Here is a 14,285-nt window from a genome sequence, read left to right as displayed (position 1 = left end):
TATTATTAAAATAGCTAAGGGACGTACCGCCGCCTGCGAAGCCGCAATATCGACCCTCGTACTTAGATTCGGCTATATACCCTACCTTTATCATTATAATTTAAATATTAAAATCGATGGTACTACCCCGTTAAAAATTCCCTACCTTCTTCCTATAAGGAAGAAGAAGAAGTATTACCGTTACCATACGCTTAAGGATAATTATAATCCCGTAAGTATTCTTAAAAATCCTAGGTTTAAAGCTTCGTTAACGAGATAAGGCTGTTCTATTAATAATTGAAAACGCTTTTAATACTACTACCCTAATTATTTAGGCTATTTCTTTCTAAAAGAAGGAGGATAGTGAATTTATTTAGGACGAAATTATTTGTATAAGTATTATTACTAAAATGTAAAAGTTTTTTGAGAATTTTACAATAATTAAGGAGGATACCTATAGTAATTAGGGTTTTATCGGTATTAAAAAGGCTATTAAAAAAATTGTAAGTAATATTATACTAGCGGGGTATTAGTAGGGGTATTTAAATGAATTATTGATATTATATTAATATACTAGTATTTATATTACTATTAATTTGTATTGTAATATATTTATAATTACCGGCGGTCCTTACCCCGCTTTTAATACACTTACGGTCGAGTATTATACTTAAATTGAAAATATTAAGCCTTATCTTATAAAGGGAGATATTAATTATATGTAATAGACTTTAGCGAAGTTCTAATTCTACTCCAATATTAAAGTTAAGGTATTTTATATAATTATTGGCGTTAAGGATACGATTCTTAAGAGTATTAAAGAATTTATTAATTAAATTATATTTAATTATCCGAATTGGACTAAAATATAAAGTAGCTGCCTTGCTTGTAATATATTAGTATTCCTATATTGAAGGTATTATATTACTAAAATTAGAGATTAGGTTTTTTTATTAGTATTCTAAGGGTATAATCGGTTGGGGTAATTATAGTAGAATATTTAAATAATATAATTAGAAAGGCGGTATAACCATAGCGACTCGCTATTGAATATATTAAATGAAGTGGTCCTATATCCTTAAAATTATAAAAATTGTAAAACTATTGTAGAGTAATTGTGAAGAAAAACCCGTAGAGACTTTATTGGATATTTAGAGTTAAATATAATTACCCTAATTATTTAGTTCGGTTAGGAGTAGGAAGGGGTAGTTTGTAGTAATAATTACTTTAGTAATATATTAATTATTAATTTAGTACTTTTATAATAAATAGGTATTTTAGTACTATCCTTATACAATTAAGGGCCGGGCTTCCTTAAATTCTTAATATAAAAATCTTTAATATTATTAGTATTTACCTAAAAGTCTTTAATAGGTTACTAATTAGGGCAGTAAGGCTTCGGTTATTGAATCTGGTATTTAAGGTTATTATCTTTATTTTATTATAAATTTAAAATATATTTAAAGTATTATTTTTCCTTCCTAGGGTTAATTAACGAAGTAATAATACTATAGGCCCGTTAGTTTAGGGCCTTATTAAATACAGTTTAATTTAGGAGGCCTTTTTAATAGGGATAGACGAGGGGAGTATAGAAAACCGGGAAGACCTTATATAAAGGATTTATAATAATAGTAATAGTTTGGCGGTATATTTTCTTAATAGTAAAAGGGCCCGTTTATTTATTAAAGAACTTAGGGGCCGGGCGGCCCTAGTTTTAATACTATATATTTATTTAAATTTTATTATTTATAGCGTAGCGGGGGGCGTCGGACCGGTATAAATTGGTATAATAATAGTAATATTCCTAAATTTCTTCTATAAATAATTGAACCCTAAAAGTAACTTTATCGACCCGTTCCTTAATATTATATATATTAAGGAATTCCTAATATTACACTACTAATATAGGGCCGGTCTAGTAGTTAAGAGGTTTGGTGCCTATCCTTAGGTACTATTTATAGTTGGTAAAGAACGGTAAAAGGCTGGTAATTTTGGAAATATGGTTATTAATTATGAATTCAGTGAAGGGGAACTACTATAATTAATCGTCCTAGTAGTAAGAATAGAAGGTACGGAGGTATTATTCAATATAGATATTAACGATTTCTATTTAACTATTTATTTTAGAGTAGGTAGAGGAGGATAACCTTTATTTAATACTAAATAAACGGTAGAATTTTTATTGGAAGGCGGCGATAAATTAAGTATTACGGTCGGAAATAATAGAATCCGGCGTATTGTAAAGGTAGTAAATTTTATAAAAGAAAGTGGTCGCGGTCTCCCTAACTAATAAGTTATAAATAGTAATATAGTAGTGTATTTTTATTAGTTTATCGACGATGACTATAATATAAATATAAATACGGCTACCTAATTTTATTTTTAGGAGGGGGCCAATAAGGTCGATAGAAATATTAGATTAATTACAAAAGGGGATTAATAGTAATTCGAGGAGGCTAGGTAGTACGAAGCGGGAATTTTTAATTTTAGTATAGAAGTAATAGCCCTAAATAAAAATAATTATATTATGGGAGAGGTTTGGCTAAATATAAATCCGTTAAATAAAATTATAAATTTTAAATTATCCGGGGTAGCCGCTTGGAATTAAACTATAAGTATATTATAGGACCTAGAGCCTAATTTTAGAGTAGGGGGGAATAAAAATCTTATTATTAATTAAAATCCTATTATTAATTATTATATAATCGGTTATAGTTGCATTAATAATTTTTTGTAATTATTTTGGGAAAGTTTTATAATTAGGGTCTTAGAATATTGCGAAGACTATTAGGGATTCTAGGGAGGCGAAATAGGCTATATTAATATAATTATTAATAGGGGATTTAATATTAAGGACGAATAGCTTCGCCGGTATTATTTTAACTTTATTAAAATTTAATTCTTTAATTTAATTTTCTTTAAATAAGAATATACGTATATAATTAGTAATTCGGTCATCGCTAATATTCTATTTATTAGCCGGAGTACTATTAGGGAGGTAGAATAATATATTTAAGATTACAATATAAATACCCGGGCAATAAATAATTTAAAAGTGGAAATTACTAAAGAATTCGGATTACTATACTTACTACTAATTAAAGAATTTTATAGAGGTAAAGTATTATAAATTTTTATAATTTATAATAATTTCGATTAGTTCCTTTACGCTTTAAAATTCAGAATATTATTCTTCGAAAACTTTAATAATAACGAATAATTCCTTATTATAAATTTTATAATCATATTCTACTAGGGAATACTTCGATAAAAAGAAGGTAATAGGGTAATATTTCCCTTCCTTATCGATCTATAATAAAATACTTCTAAAAATCTAATCCGATACATTTACTTCAATAATAATCTTCTGATTAGGGTTATAGTAAGTAAGGATCGGCGCCGAAATGAAGGTGACTTTTAATTGTTCGAATATAACTATAGTAGTTAGGGATATAGGCGAAGTCTATTTATTTTTAGATATTAGTACGGTTAGGGGCTGGGCAATCTTCGAGAAACCTTTAATAAAATGGTAATAGAAATTTATAAAGCCGATAAAATATTAAAAGTCTTTTAGTATTTCGGGGACGCCCCAATTTAATATAGCGTTAACCTTTTCTAAATTTATATAGAGACCGTCCTAGGAAATGATTAAGCTTAAGTATTTAATTTTATATTTATAGAATTCGTACTTCTAGATATTAATTGTAAGGCCCGTTTTGTAGAGCTGTAAAATAATATTTTTAAAATAATACTTATATTCCGCCTTAGTTTTACTATAAATAAATATATTATTGAAGTAAATTATAATATATTTATTAAGGATATTAAATAAAATATAGTTAATATAGTATTAGAAGGAAGTAGGTACGATTATTATATTGAAATTCGCTATAAAGTATTTAAAAAGGCCGAATTTAGTAATAAATATAATCTTCTATTCGTCTTTAGGAATAATTTATAGCCGGTTAAAGGCCTCTATAATATTAAATTTACTAAATTATTTTACTTTCCGGAGGGTATTAATAATTTCCTTAATAAGGGGGATAGAATATTTATTTTTAATAGTAATATTATTTAAATTCTTATAATTAATATAAATACGGACGCCCCCGCTAGGCTTTTTAATAAGTAAAATTAGGGCGGCCGCTAGTAAGAAATTTAGGTAAATAAAATTAATAGTAAGGTAGTTGTTTAAATACTTATAGATAGTGCGGACTTCCTTTTAAAATATAGGTTATAGGCGGTAGTAAAGGGGGTTCTAATTAGGGATTAAATTAATCTTATAATTGAAAGGGCGGTAGGGTAGTATTATTTTAATAGTATTAGGGTTAAAGGCCTTCTATTTCGGTTAAAGATAATTTAAGAGAGTATTAAAAATCTCCTATTAAATCGGTAGTAATTTATTATTAATATACTTTTAAATATTTTTTATTAAAATAATTTTAAACTATAACTTCTCTACTATCTAATTTTTATAATTAATAATTAGTTAGGAGAGGGGCTATTCGGTAGGTTAGTTTTAAAAGATAGCCTGAAGTATAATATTGTTAAAGTTAGAAAGAAATTAGTTGGGGTTAATTAAATTATCGGGCGCTTAGGCGCTATTTATAGTATTGGAGGGTCCTAATGCCGAGGGTTTAGTAAGGTAGTAAAATTAATCCGGCGTATATTTATAAATTTCAATACTAGACTCCTTATATATAAAAATAAAATTAGGGGTGGATAATATTTAAATAGAGATATCCTAGGGTTAGGTACGGCTATTCGGGTACGTATTTATTAGTAACTATAATTTCCCCTTTACTATAGAATGGCGGTAGAATGTTTTAAATTTTATAATAAATTTAAATCTATCCCGGGGGGCGGGCTTAATAGCCGGTATAGTAATTAAAGGGTTAATTCTAGCTGGGTTAAAATTAAGGGGAATATTTTAAAATACTTATTAATTGGGTTTAATAAAGGTTGGAATTTTAATAGTAATAAAACCCGGGAACTTTATAGAATTATTAGACTAATCGATCCTTAAATTATATTTTCGCAACTAAAAGAGGCCGAGGATTATATCCGGGCCGCCGAATAGTTATATGAATAGGGCTAAACAGTTTATAAACGAACTTAAAGAGTAGAATAGGATATAAATATATAAAATTTTACCGCCTTCCTAATTATCGATTAAACGAAGAATATATAATTAAAGGAGTAATATAATAGGGATATTATAATAATATACGAATAAAGAATTAATAAAACTTATTAGGGAGTAGCCGGAGTCGATTATAATAGAGTAAGGGACTAATAAACCGGTACTAAAATAAAGGGAATTCGAAAAAGAAAAATTAATATTAGGTCCTATAGAATATAAATATAAGTCCTTTAATTCCTTCGAATTTCGCTTTTAATAGTAATTTATATTAAAGGTTAGGCTTTTCTTATATTCTAAGGAAGTACGGAAGTAGTAGTAAGGCTAATGGATTTTAATTTAGCCTTCGCTATATAAATTATTGTATAATAATTAAAAGTATTATAGTATATATATAAATTGAATTTCTAGTAACGGTCCTTCTCAATTTAGGAAATTAGTCCCTTTTAAGGGGCGTCGATTTTATTAAAAATTATAGGGTCACTAATATTATTAATTAGGGGTAGCGGGTGAAACGGGGCTGAAGAATTATTATTCTAGTAGTAGTAATTATTAATATTATTAATTAAAATCCGGAGGAATTTAATTTATATATTAAAATTATCGGTTATTAATTATATAATAATACTAATTAAAGTATTTTAAAAAGTACTATTAATTTTAAATTTAAAGGCGTTAATATAGTATTATCCATTGAATTCGTATTAGTCGGCTAATTTAATAAAAATAGTAATAAAATTAGTGAAGGGGGTATTACCCTATTTAAAATAATCTATTTCCTATATTATTTCAGTATAAATATTTAAAGTAATATAATAAGGGTCGAGGTAAGTAAGGATATTTTAGAAATCGGAGAGCCCGGTCGGTTAGGCCGAAGCATTATAGAAGTTAAGGGTAATAATATCGACTTTAACCCGAATGCGCGTATAAATATTATTGGAAAGGTATTAAGAAATATAAAGGATACGGTCGGCCGGGGTTGGATATATAACGAAGTCGAATACTAATTTAATAATTAATTAGGACCGCTAATTAGTATATTCTTTTTAACATTTAAATAGGGATATTTTAATATTATTAAATATAGGGGGTTTAATACTATATAGGCGGGTAATACTAGTAGTTAGGGCGGTTATAATTAGTACTATTATTATATTAGTATTTTATTACCGGGCTTAATCTTTAGTTATAGTAAATTATTATTATACTTATTAGGCCTATATAATTATAGTAGCGGCCTTAATTATAACTTTAGTAAGGTCCTATTATATTTAGGAGGTTGTAGTAAGGTTTTGGGTAGCGGCCTACTAGATTTAATTAATTGTTTATTGGGCGTTTAAAGTTTCCTATTAAGCGGTGTAAAGTTTGTTATAAATCCGGCCGAAATAGTCTTTAATAGTAGTAAAGTAGAATTAAAACTAAATAAGGATATTAGAGTCTACTTTTAAAGCGGAAATAAAATTAGAGAAATCTTCCTATAGGCCTTTAATTATTTTATAAGAAAAGGGGAGGGTATTTAGGCAGAAGAGAGTCCGAATAGTAGCTTCGTAGGTAGGTATAGTATTAAAGCCGGGGGTGGGCGCGTTTAATGAATTTGTAGAATTATTTATAATTTAATATAAGAGTTTTAGTAATAGAACGTTAATAATATATTACGTAAAGAAAAGGAGGTAAAGTATCGTAAGTAATTAGGGTACGTAGCGTAATAGTAATGGAATATAATAGTAAAAGTAAAATTATTAGTCTAGGGTATTTTTTGAGGGGGAGTTTTGGTAAAGTGTAATTAGGTTGTATATATAGTATAATAGGGCTAGGACTAGGGGATTAGGAGAGGTCGGTACTAATTTTAAAGTAAGTCGAGGCGAAATAATAAGGAGGTTGTTGGGCTGTTAATTTAGTAGAAAAGGTATAATATATTGTTACGATACCGACTAGGAAGAATTTAGAGAAGATGTAATATTGTACGAAGAGGAGAAGATTAGAAGAGAGTAGCGAAAACTCTGCTCCTAAATTATATATATAAACCAAATAGAGATTTGACAGAGCTGACTAAATAACGGTTAGGTTGCGGTGGCGGAACGCCGAGAGGGACGGGACCATGTCATATGGTGCCGTGACAGTGATACCGGATTATTTATTGATATTTTGCGGATTTTTGGGTATACATACCCCCATTACTAGGCTAGGCATTAGCTAAATCCCACTTTTAACCCTTTTTAATATTTTAATATCTTTATTATTTTCTTTATTTCTCTCTCGTATCTTCTAAGATTTCTCTACTCTTAAGGCATCTACCTCGACGTTCTAGGTAGTATCAAATAGACGAAAAAATAAGAAAAATTTTGATATAGTTTATAACCCCCTACTAAAACTGTGAGTATTAGAAAAATATTATTGAAGTTGGCTTTTTTTTTTCCACGTGCGGATAGAGTTTTATCCACGTGCGGATAGAGTTTCTCTTATTAAATAAATAATTAATTTTTTTATTAATAGAAGAAGTTCCCTCTTCTTCGATAACAAAATATCCCGCCCCTATACTATTACTATAAATATACCCTAAAGCTCCCCCCTCTCCCCTATTCTATTTATTTTCTTTATTACTCTATTATACCGAAAATTAACTACAAATCTAAATATAATTACAATTAACTTCGTAAAGAATACTAATATTATTACAATGATATATATTATAAAAAAGAATTATTGGACTTTATAGGTAGTATAGGAAAGATATTCGGAATAGGTAGGAATAAGAAGTATAAAATTTAAAGCAAATAAAATAGAATTAATATATTTTATATAGACGAAGGTACCAAGGACGGAAACTCTCTAATTCGGAGATATAATACTTTAATTAATAGAATTTACAAAATTCCTAAAGGTCTAGTTGGATTGTAAACTCAATTATAAAGTTTATATAGAAGTAGTAAAACAAAAAATAAAGACCCAGACAAATATATTTATAAAATTAATAGTAAAAAGATAAAGTTACTCCTTGATTCGGGCAAAGGAAATATATATTAAATATATTCGTAGTATTATTATATATAAAGTTTTAGTATTCTACCATCTAACCGAAATTTATAGAAAATTACAAAGGATAGTAATTAAGTTGGCGGAGTACTAAACCAAATATTCAAAAGTTATTACCGGAGTATATAAAACTATATTAATACAAAATTTAAAAATAAAAAGCTTCTATCTACTATTTAGCCTCTATTTTAATAAAAGGGGCCGAACCTTTAAAGAGAAGTTCGTTAAAATAAACTAAATTAAATTCGTCTAAAGGACTATAACTTAAATTATTAACTTCATTTAAACTTAATGAATTAAGAAGTCGGCTACCTATTAATAAATTAGAAAACAGTATAATTAAAATTCGGTAAATTGAAATATAGGTATTAATAGAGAAATTATTAATAATAATAATAAATCCTCCCTCGGAATAAAGGATTCAACTACTACTATTATAAATCCTAGAACCGATAGCCGTTAATTGAGAGGAATAGTTACAGGATATAATAAATCAAAAATAGGTATTATATTATAATTACTACTTAGCGATAGCGGTAGTTAAATTAAGTCGGCGGTATAAATTTACTATTACCGAACTTACCTTTAAATTTAACAGAAAAGCTATTTAATAATATATAATTAGTATAAAGAAGAAGAAGGGGAAGTAACGGACGCCGGAGGATAAAAATAACGAATTATACTTACTAACTAAAACGAAGAACTCCCTCTTAATGTAAATTAGAATAGAGGTTATTAACTTTCGGGCTTTCCTCTACTGAAAGAAGAAACCGGACGCCCTAATACCTATCTATGTATATAAGTTCGAAAAAAAGACCTTTACTTATATAATTTTAAATTATTTCAATATAGATATTCTTTTTTAGTTGGACGCCGAAAATTGGCTACTAATTGTCATAGGGCTGCCGCCCAGGAGCTGTAGTCTGGGAGCCCCCAAACATGCACGACCATTGCGACCCCTAACCACTGCGTGCGCCCACTAATATAAGAATGTAGTCCGCCCTCCCATTTATATATATAGAATTCTTTCTCTCTTTATCGAACCTTCTTAATATATAATTTGCTTTGTACTTATACCTACTATACAAAAATTATAATATTAGGTTCGACCTTTACATTAACCTTTTATAGAAGCTCGCAATCCTTACAATAGCCGACGGAAACCCCTAGTAGATAGATTTCGATAATCAAACTTCATAGAATAATTAATAGAATAATTAGTAGAGTAATTAATAGAATAATTAATAGAATAATTAATAGAATAACTGATAAAATAACCAGGCGAACCCTTAATAATTTAACTTGTAAATAAATTAGTAAAACCCTCAATAGAACTCTAGAGAATTCCCCTCCCTTTATATTCTCCTTAATTAATTTGATATTTGCCTTCCCCCAACCGTACCCGAATACGCAAATATATCCGCTCCCCCCTGTCTTACCCCCTCGACCGACCATTTAATTAGGCTATTCCAAAATATTAATTAAATAACTATTTTTCGTACTAAATTCGCCGAATACAATTCTAGCCGAATATACTATACTTTATTCAATAGTTAAACTATAGTACTTACTATTATATTAATATAACTGTCGATTATCGAAACATTTAAAAGGAAGGTACTCAATTAGTCTACTTAGAATAGAGATACTAATATATTTTATTTTTTTATAAATTAATTAATTTTCAAATATAATTTCAATAACCTAAACGGCTTTATAGTAATAATAAAGTAGCGTAGTATTAAATTTTATATTTGCTTCCCACAAAGTTACGCCCGCGAATTTAAACCTTTTAAGCTACCGGTAGACCAAACGGAACTTATAACCCCCGTTACTTCTTTAAATACTTTATATACATTTTTAATAGCGAGTAGGAGATAGAGAAAGCGTAAGCCTAATTTTATAGAATAATTTAATCGTCGGACGAACCCTTAGGCGAATTCCTACCTAAATTTAAATAAATACTTACTATTACCAGCAATACTATTCGGACTAACGACTTTCGCTTTATTTAATCAAAGGGTTTTCTAGTAAAAGAGATTGAATAATTACTAATCCCTATTACCATACTTATAGAATATAATCAATACGTGAAATACTTTTATATTATTATATAAAACTTTAAATAAATTAGACCCGGTTAAATACTTTATTAAATTTAGAAGAAAAATAAGGGAGGTTAACTGTATTCTAATAATCACGGCTCTACCCTATCCTTATATACTACTATTACTTCTATTAGTACTACCGGTTTGGTAGGGACTAATTCCGTATTCTAAAATATAAATAGAAATATCCTTATAACCGCCACTAAAATTGCCTAAAACTAATACCATTTAACTAGTAGTACGGATAAATAGTATATTAAATAGATTTTAAATGAAGATTACTATAAGTAGAGGAAATAAAACTATTATTTAAAGTATAGAAGGAGTGGCTATATATAAACTTAATACCTATATACCCTAATTATTAATTCGAATAGAATACGGATTTAAGCTACTTCTATTACGTTTATTATTATTAGTACTAATATTTACGCCCCTTTATTTAAAGGAAGCAAAGATAATACGTTAATTCCTTCCTAATAGGGAAAAGTCTAATTCCGGTTTATAATCGGGATCCGGAATTCCCCCTTATAATAACTATTCACATTCCTTTATCCCTATCCCCCAAGAATATTAAAATTCGAATAGCGGCTAGCGTAATAGTACTAAAAGGAGAAGTAATAGAAATACTAATTATGATTTAAAATAAAAACTTTATATATATATTAATAAATAAAGATTACTAATATTATACTATAATTAATGAAACCCTTATATAAGACTTATACCTCCCTTATATTAATATTAAAACCCGTTAAATTAAAGAGGTTTCTAGGGTTATAAAAGGAATCAAAATTAATTAAATAATTACCTTCTTTATAAAAGTAGGTAATTACCGTCAATTAATTAATATTTACGTAATACCCCAATTAGAATATCCAATCATTCTAAGGAAGCTTTAACTCTCCTATAGCAAATCTTTCTCTATCCTATATTAGAAGAGACTCTAGTACGGAAGTACCTATAAGTAGCTCCCTTATATTAACTAACGTACTCCTTATACTAAGGAATTAAAAATAAAAATAATTATAATAGTAGGGGTTATATATTTTATTAATTTTATCCGCAACCTTAAAAGAGATTACGTAGTCCTAATTATAGTATTCTTACTATAAAACATAAAAAGGGCCCTAGCACTAAAAAAATTAAAGATAGAGGTAGAATTTAGGAAGATTATCCCCGTAGAACTCTACGATTTTATTCTATTATTTATAAAATAGGAGGTTAATAAATTAAACCTATATAAGCTGGGCGTAGACTATTATATTAAAATAAAAAAAATATGTATAGTATCGACCTCCTAATATTAGTAGGTTTATTATATAACATATTCTACAAAAAACTTTTAGTATTAAAGAAAATATTTAGAGATTTATTTAATAAAAGTTTTATTAAATTCAACCGTTCGGAAGCTATAGTACCGGTACTATTCATAAGGAAACTAGGAGGTGGATTATACTTTTACTACAATTATAGGAAATTCAACGCTATTACTAAGCCTAATTATTACCCCCCCCCCCCCTAATTAAGGAAATGCTTTATAATTTAAAGGGAGCGAAATAACTAACGAAGATCGACCTTGTATAAGCGTTCTATAAAATTAGGATAGCGGAAGGTAAAAAATAGAAAATAGCCTACTTTATATACTTCGGGCTCTTTAAATAGATAATTACTCCTTTTAGTTTTAGCAACGCCCCGGCTACCTTTTATAAATATATTAACTCTATTTTGAAGAAATATTTAGACAATTTTGTATTAACGTATGTAGACGATATCCTTATCTATTCTAATAATTCCCGTTTAGATTATATATATAAAATTCGCTTAATTTTTAAAAAGTTGAATAAGGTTAATTTATACTTAGACCTTGATAAGTACGAGTTTGTAATAAAAAGGGTGAAATATTTAAGATTTATTATATATATAGCAATTAATATCGAAGCGGACCCTAAAAAGGTTTATATAATTAAAGAATAGGAAGCGCCCCGGTTATAAAAAGGAATCTAAAGCTTCCTAAGCTTTATAAACTACTACCGGATTTTTATTAAGAACTTTTTTAAAATTGCTAGCCTATTAAATATTTTCATAGATAAAAGAATAGAATTTATATAGGGAGAAGAATAATAGTAGGTTTTTAATATAATAAAAGATTTATTTACTAAAGTACCTATCCTTATAGAATTCGACCCCAATAAATTAATTTTCCTAAAGACCAATTATAACGGATTCGCCTTAGAGGGAGTGCTTATATAAGAGGTTAATAGCGGTAAATATACTATTACTTTCTACTCTTAAAATTTAACCTCTATTAAACGAAATTACTTATTTTATAATAAGGAAATATTTACTATTATTCATTACTTTAATTAATAATCCGTAGAGCTTCGTTCTTACTACTAATTTACTATTTAACCGATTATAGGAATTTGGAATATTTTATAGAGTAGTAGTATTTATTAAAATAGTAAACCCGCTAGGTTAAAGAATTCTTTTGGTTTAATTTCAATTTAATTTATTATCCTAATAAGGAAATTATAGTACCCGACGCTATATTAAAGCGCAAATAAGACTACCCTAATAGCGAGGATTTAAAGGTAAGAGACCTATAATTTATGTTTAACAAGGCTTTATATAAATATATACGTATAACCGCAATTTCGGTCGGCGGGGAGGTTATAAATCTATTTAATATTAAAGTATTTAATAATCCGGATTTACAGAAACTTTAGAACCAAACTATCTTCGCTAATACTATTTACCGAAACGTTTACCTAATAGTAAAGAAAGGCGACCGGTCGTTCCTTACTAGTACCGGCCTCTAATTATAAATAACTAAATACAATATTAACTCTTAAGGAAGGCTTATATATAGAAATAAACTCTAAATCCCTAAACAACCCGTAACTAAAGAAGTAGATACTTAAACCTAAGACCCGCGCAACGAATCATAAATACAATTTATTTAGCAGGTTTATAAATTTAAAATTATAAACTACCCCGGACGAAAGGGTATTATCGCCGCTATTACAAAAAAATTCTATTGGCCGTTATTTTAAACTCAAATACATCGCTTCCTCAAGAACTATAAAACATATAGCTGTACTAAGTAATAGAGAATATACAAATATAGATACCTCCTTCCCCTAAATACTCCCGACTAATTCTATAAATATATTTAAATAAACCTTATCATAAAATACTCTATTGCAACGTGGGGAAGTTGTATGAGAGAGGGAAACTTCTATTCGAGCAAGAGGAGACCTACGACGTTATAGCAATCTAGGAGCCGGGTAGGAACTTAAATAGGGATATCTACCGTCCGAGAGGCGGGAGGTATTTCGGAGTTAATTATTTAGAAGGGGGAAGGGCGGTAATATATATAAATAAAAAGTGGGATTTAAAAGACTTAAACTTCCAATCTAGGAAAAACTAGACCGTAATAATATTTAAGAACTAAAGGGACCGAACGATTGTCTATTCTATTTACTCCCCTATCCTAACGTAAGGAACGCTAAAATACTAATAGGGGTCGCCGCTTCTCGAATTCCTCAAGACCGGCCCTCCGGCGGAAAACTAAATTATAATTAGGGATTTTAACCTTTATTATCCTAATTGGGATTTAGAGAATAGGATTAGCCCGGAGGCTATTCGCCTCTTTATATAAGTACGATACTAGAAATTCAATTTATTTACCCCCTATAGCGAATTAATAAAATTTAGAAATATAATATAAAGAGAAAGGGATAGGATAATTAATTATATATAACTATTACCCGGGGTTGAAATTGAATATTAGGGAGCGTAGCGGTACAAATAAACCGGTTCGGACTATTACCTTTGAAAAGTTTAAATTTGATTAGAAAAAAGGAATAGAAAAGTAAAAAAAGAAGAAGGATATAGTTAGAATTTTATAAATATAATAAAGGTAAAGGAAGCGGCGGAGAAATAGATCTTAATTTTAGAAAGGATTAATATAGCGGAAAATATCGAATTCGACTTTTATAGGTTCGATAGGGAATTCATAA

Source organism: Neurospora hispaniola (genome assembly GCF_033458365.1).
Source record: "Neurospora hispaniola strain FGSC 10403 chromosome Unknown B0T23scaffold_8, whole genome shotgun sequence".
NCBI lineage: Eukaryota > Fungi > Ascomycota > Sordariomycetes > Sordariales > Sordariaceae > Neurospora > Neurospora hispaniola.
This window is presented reverse-complemented; position numbering follows the sequence as displayed.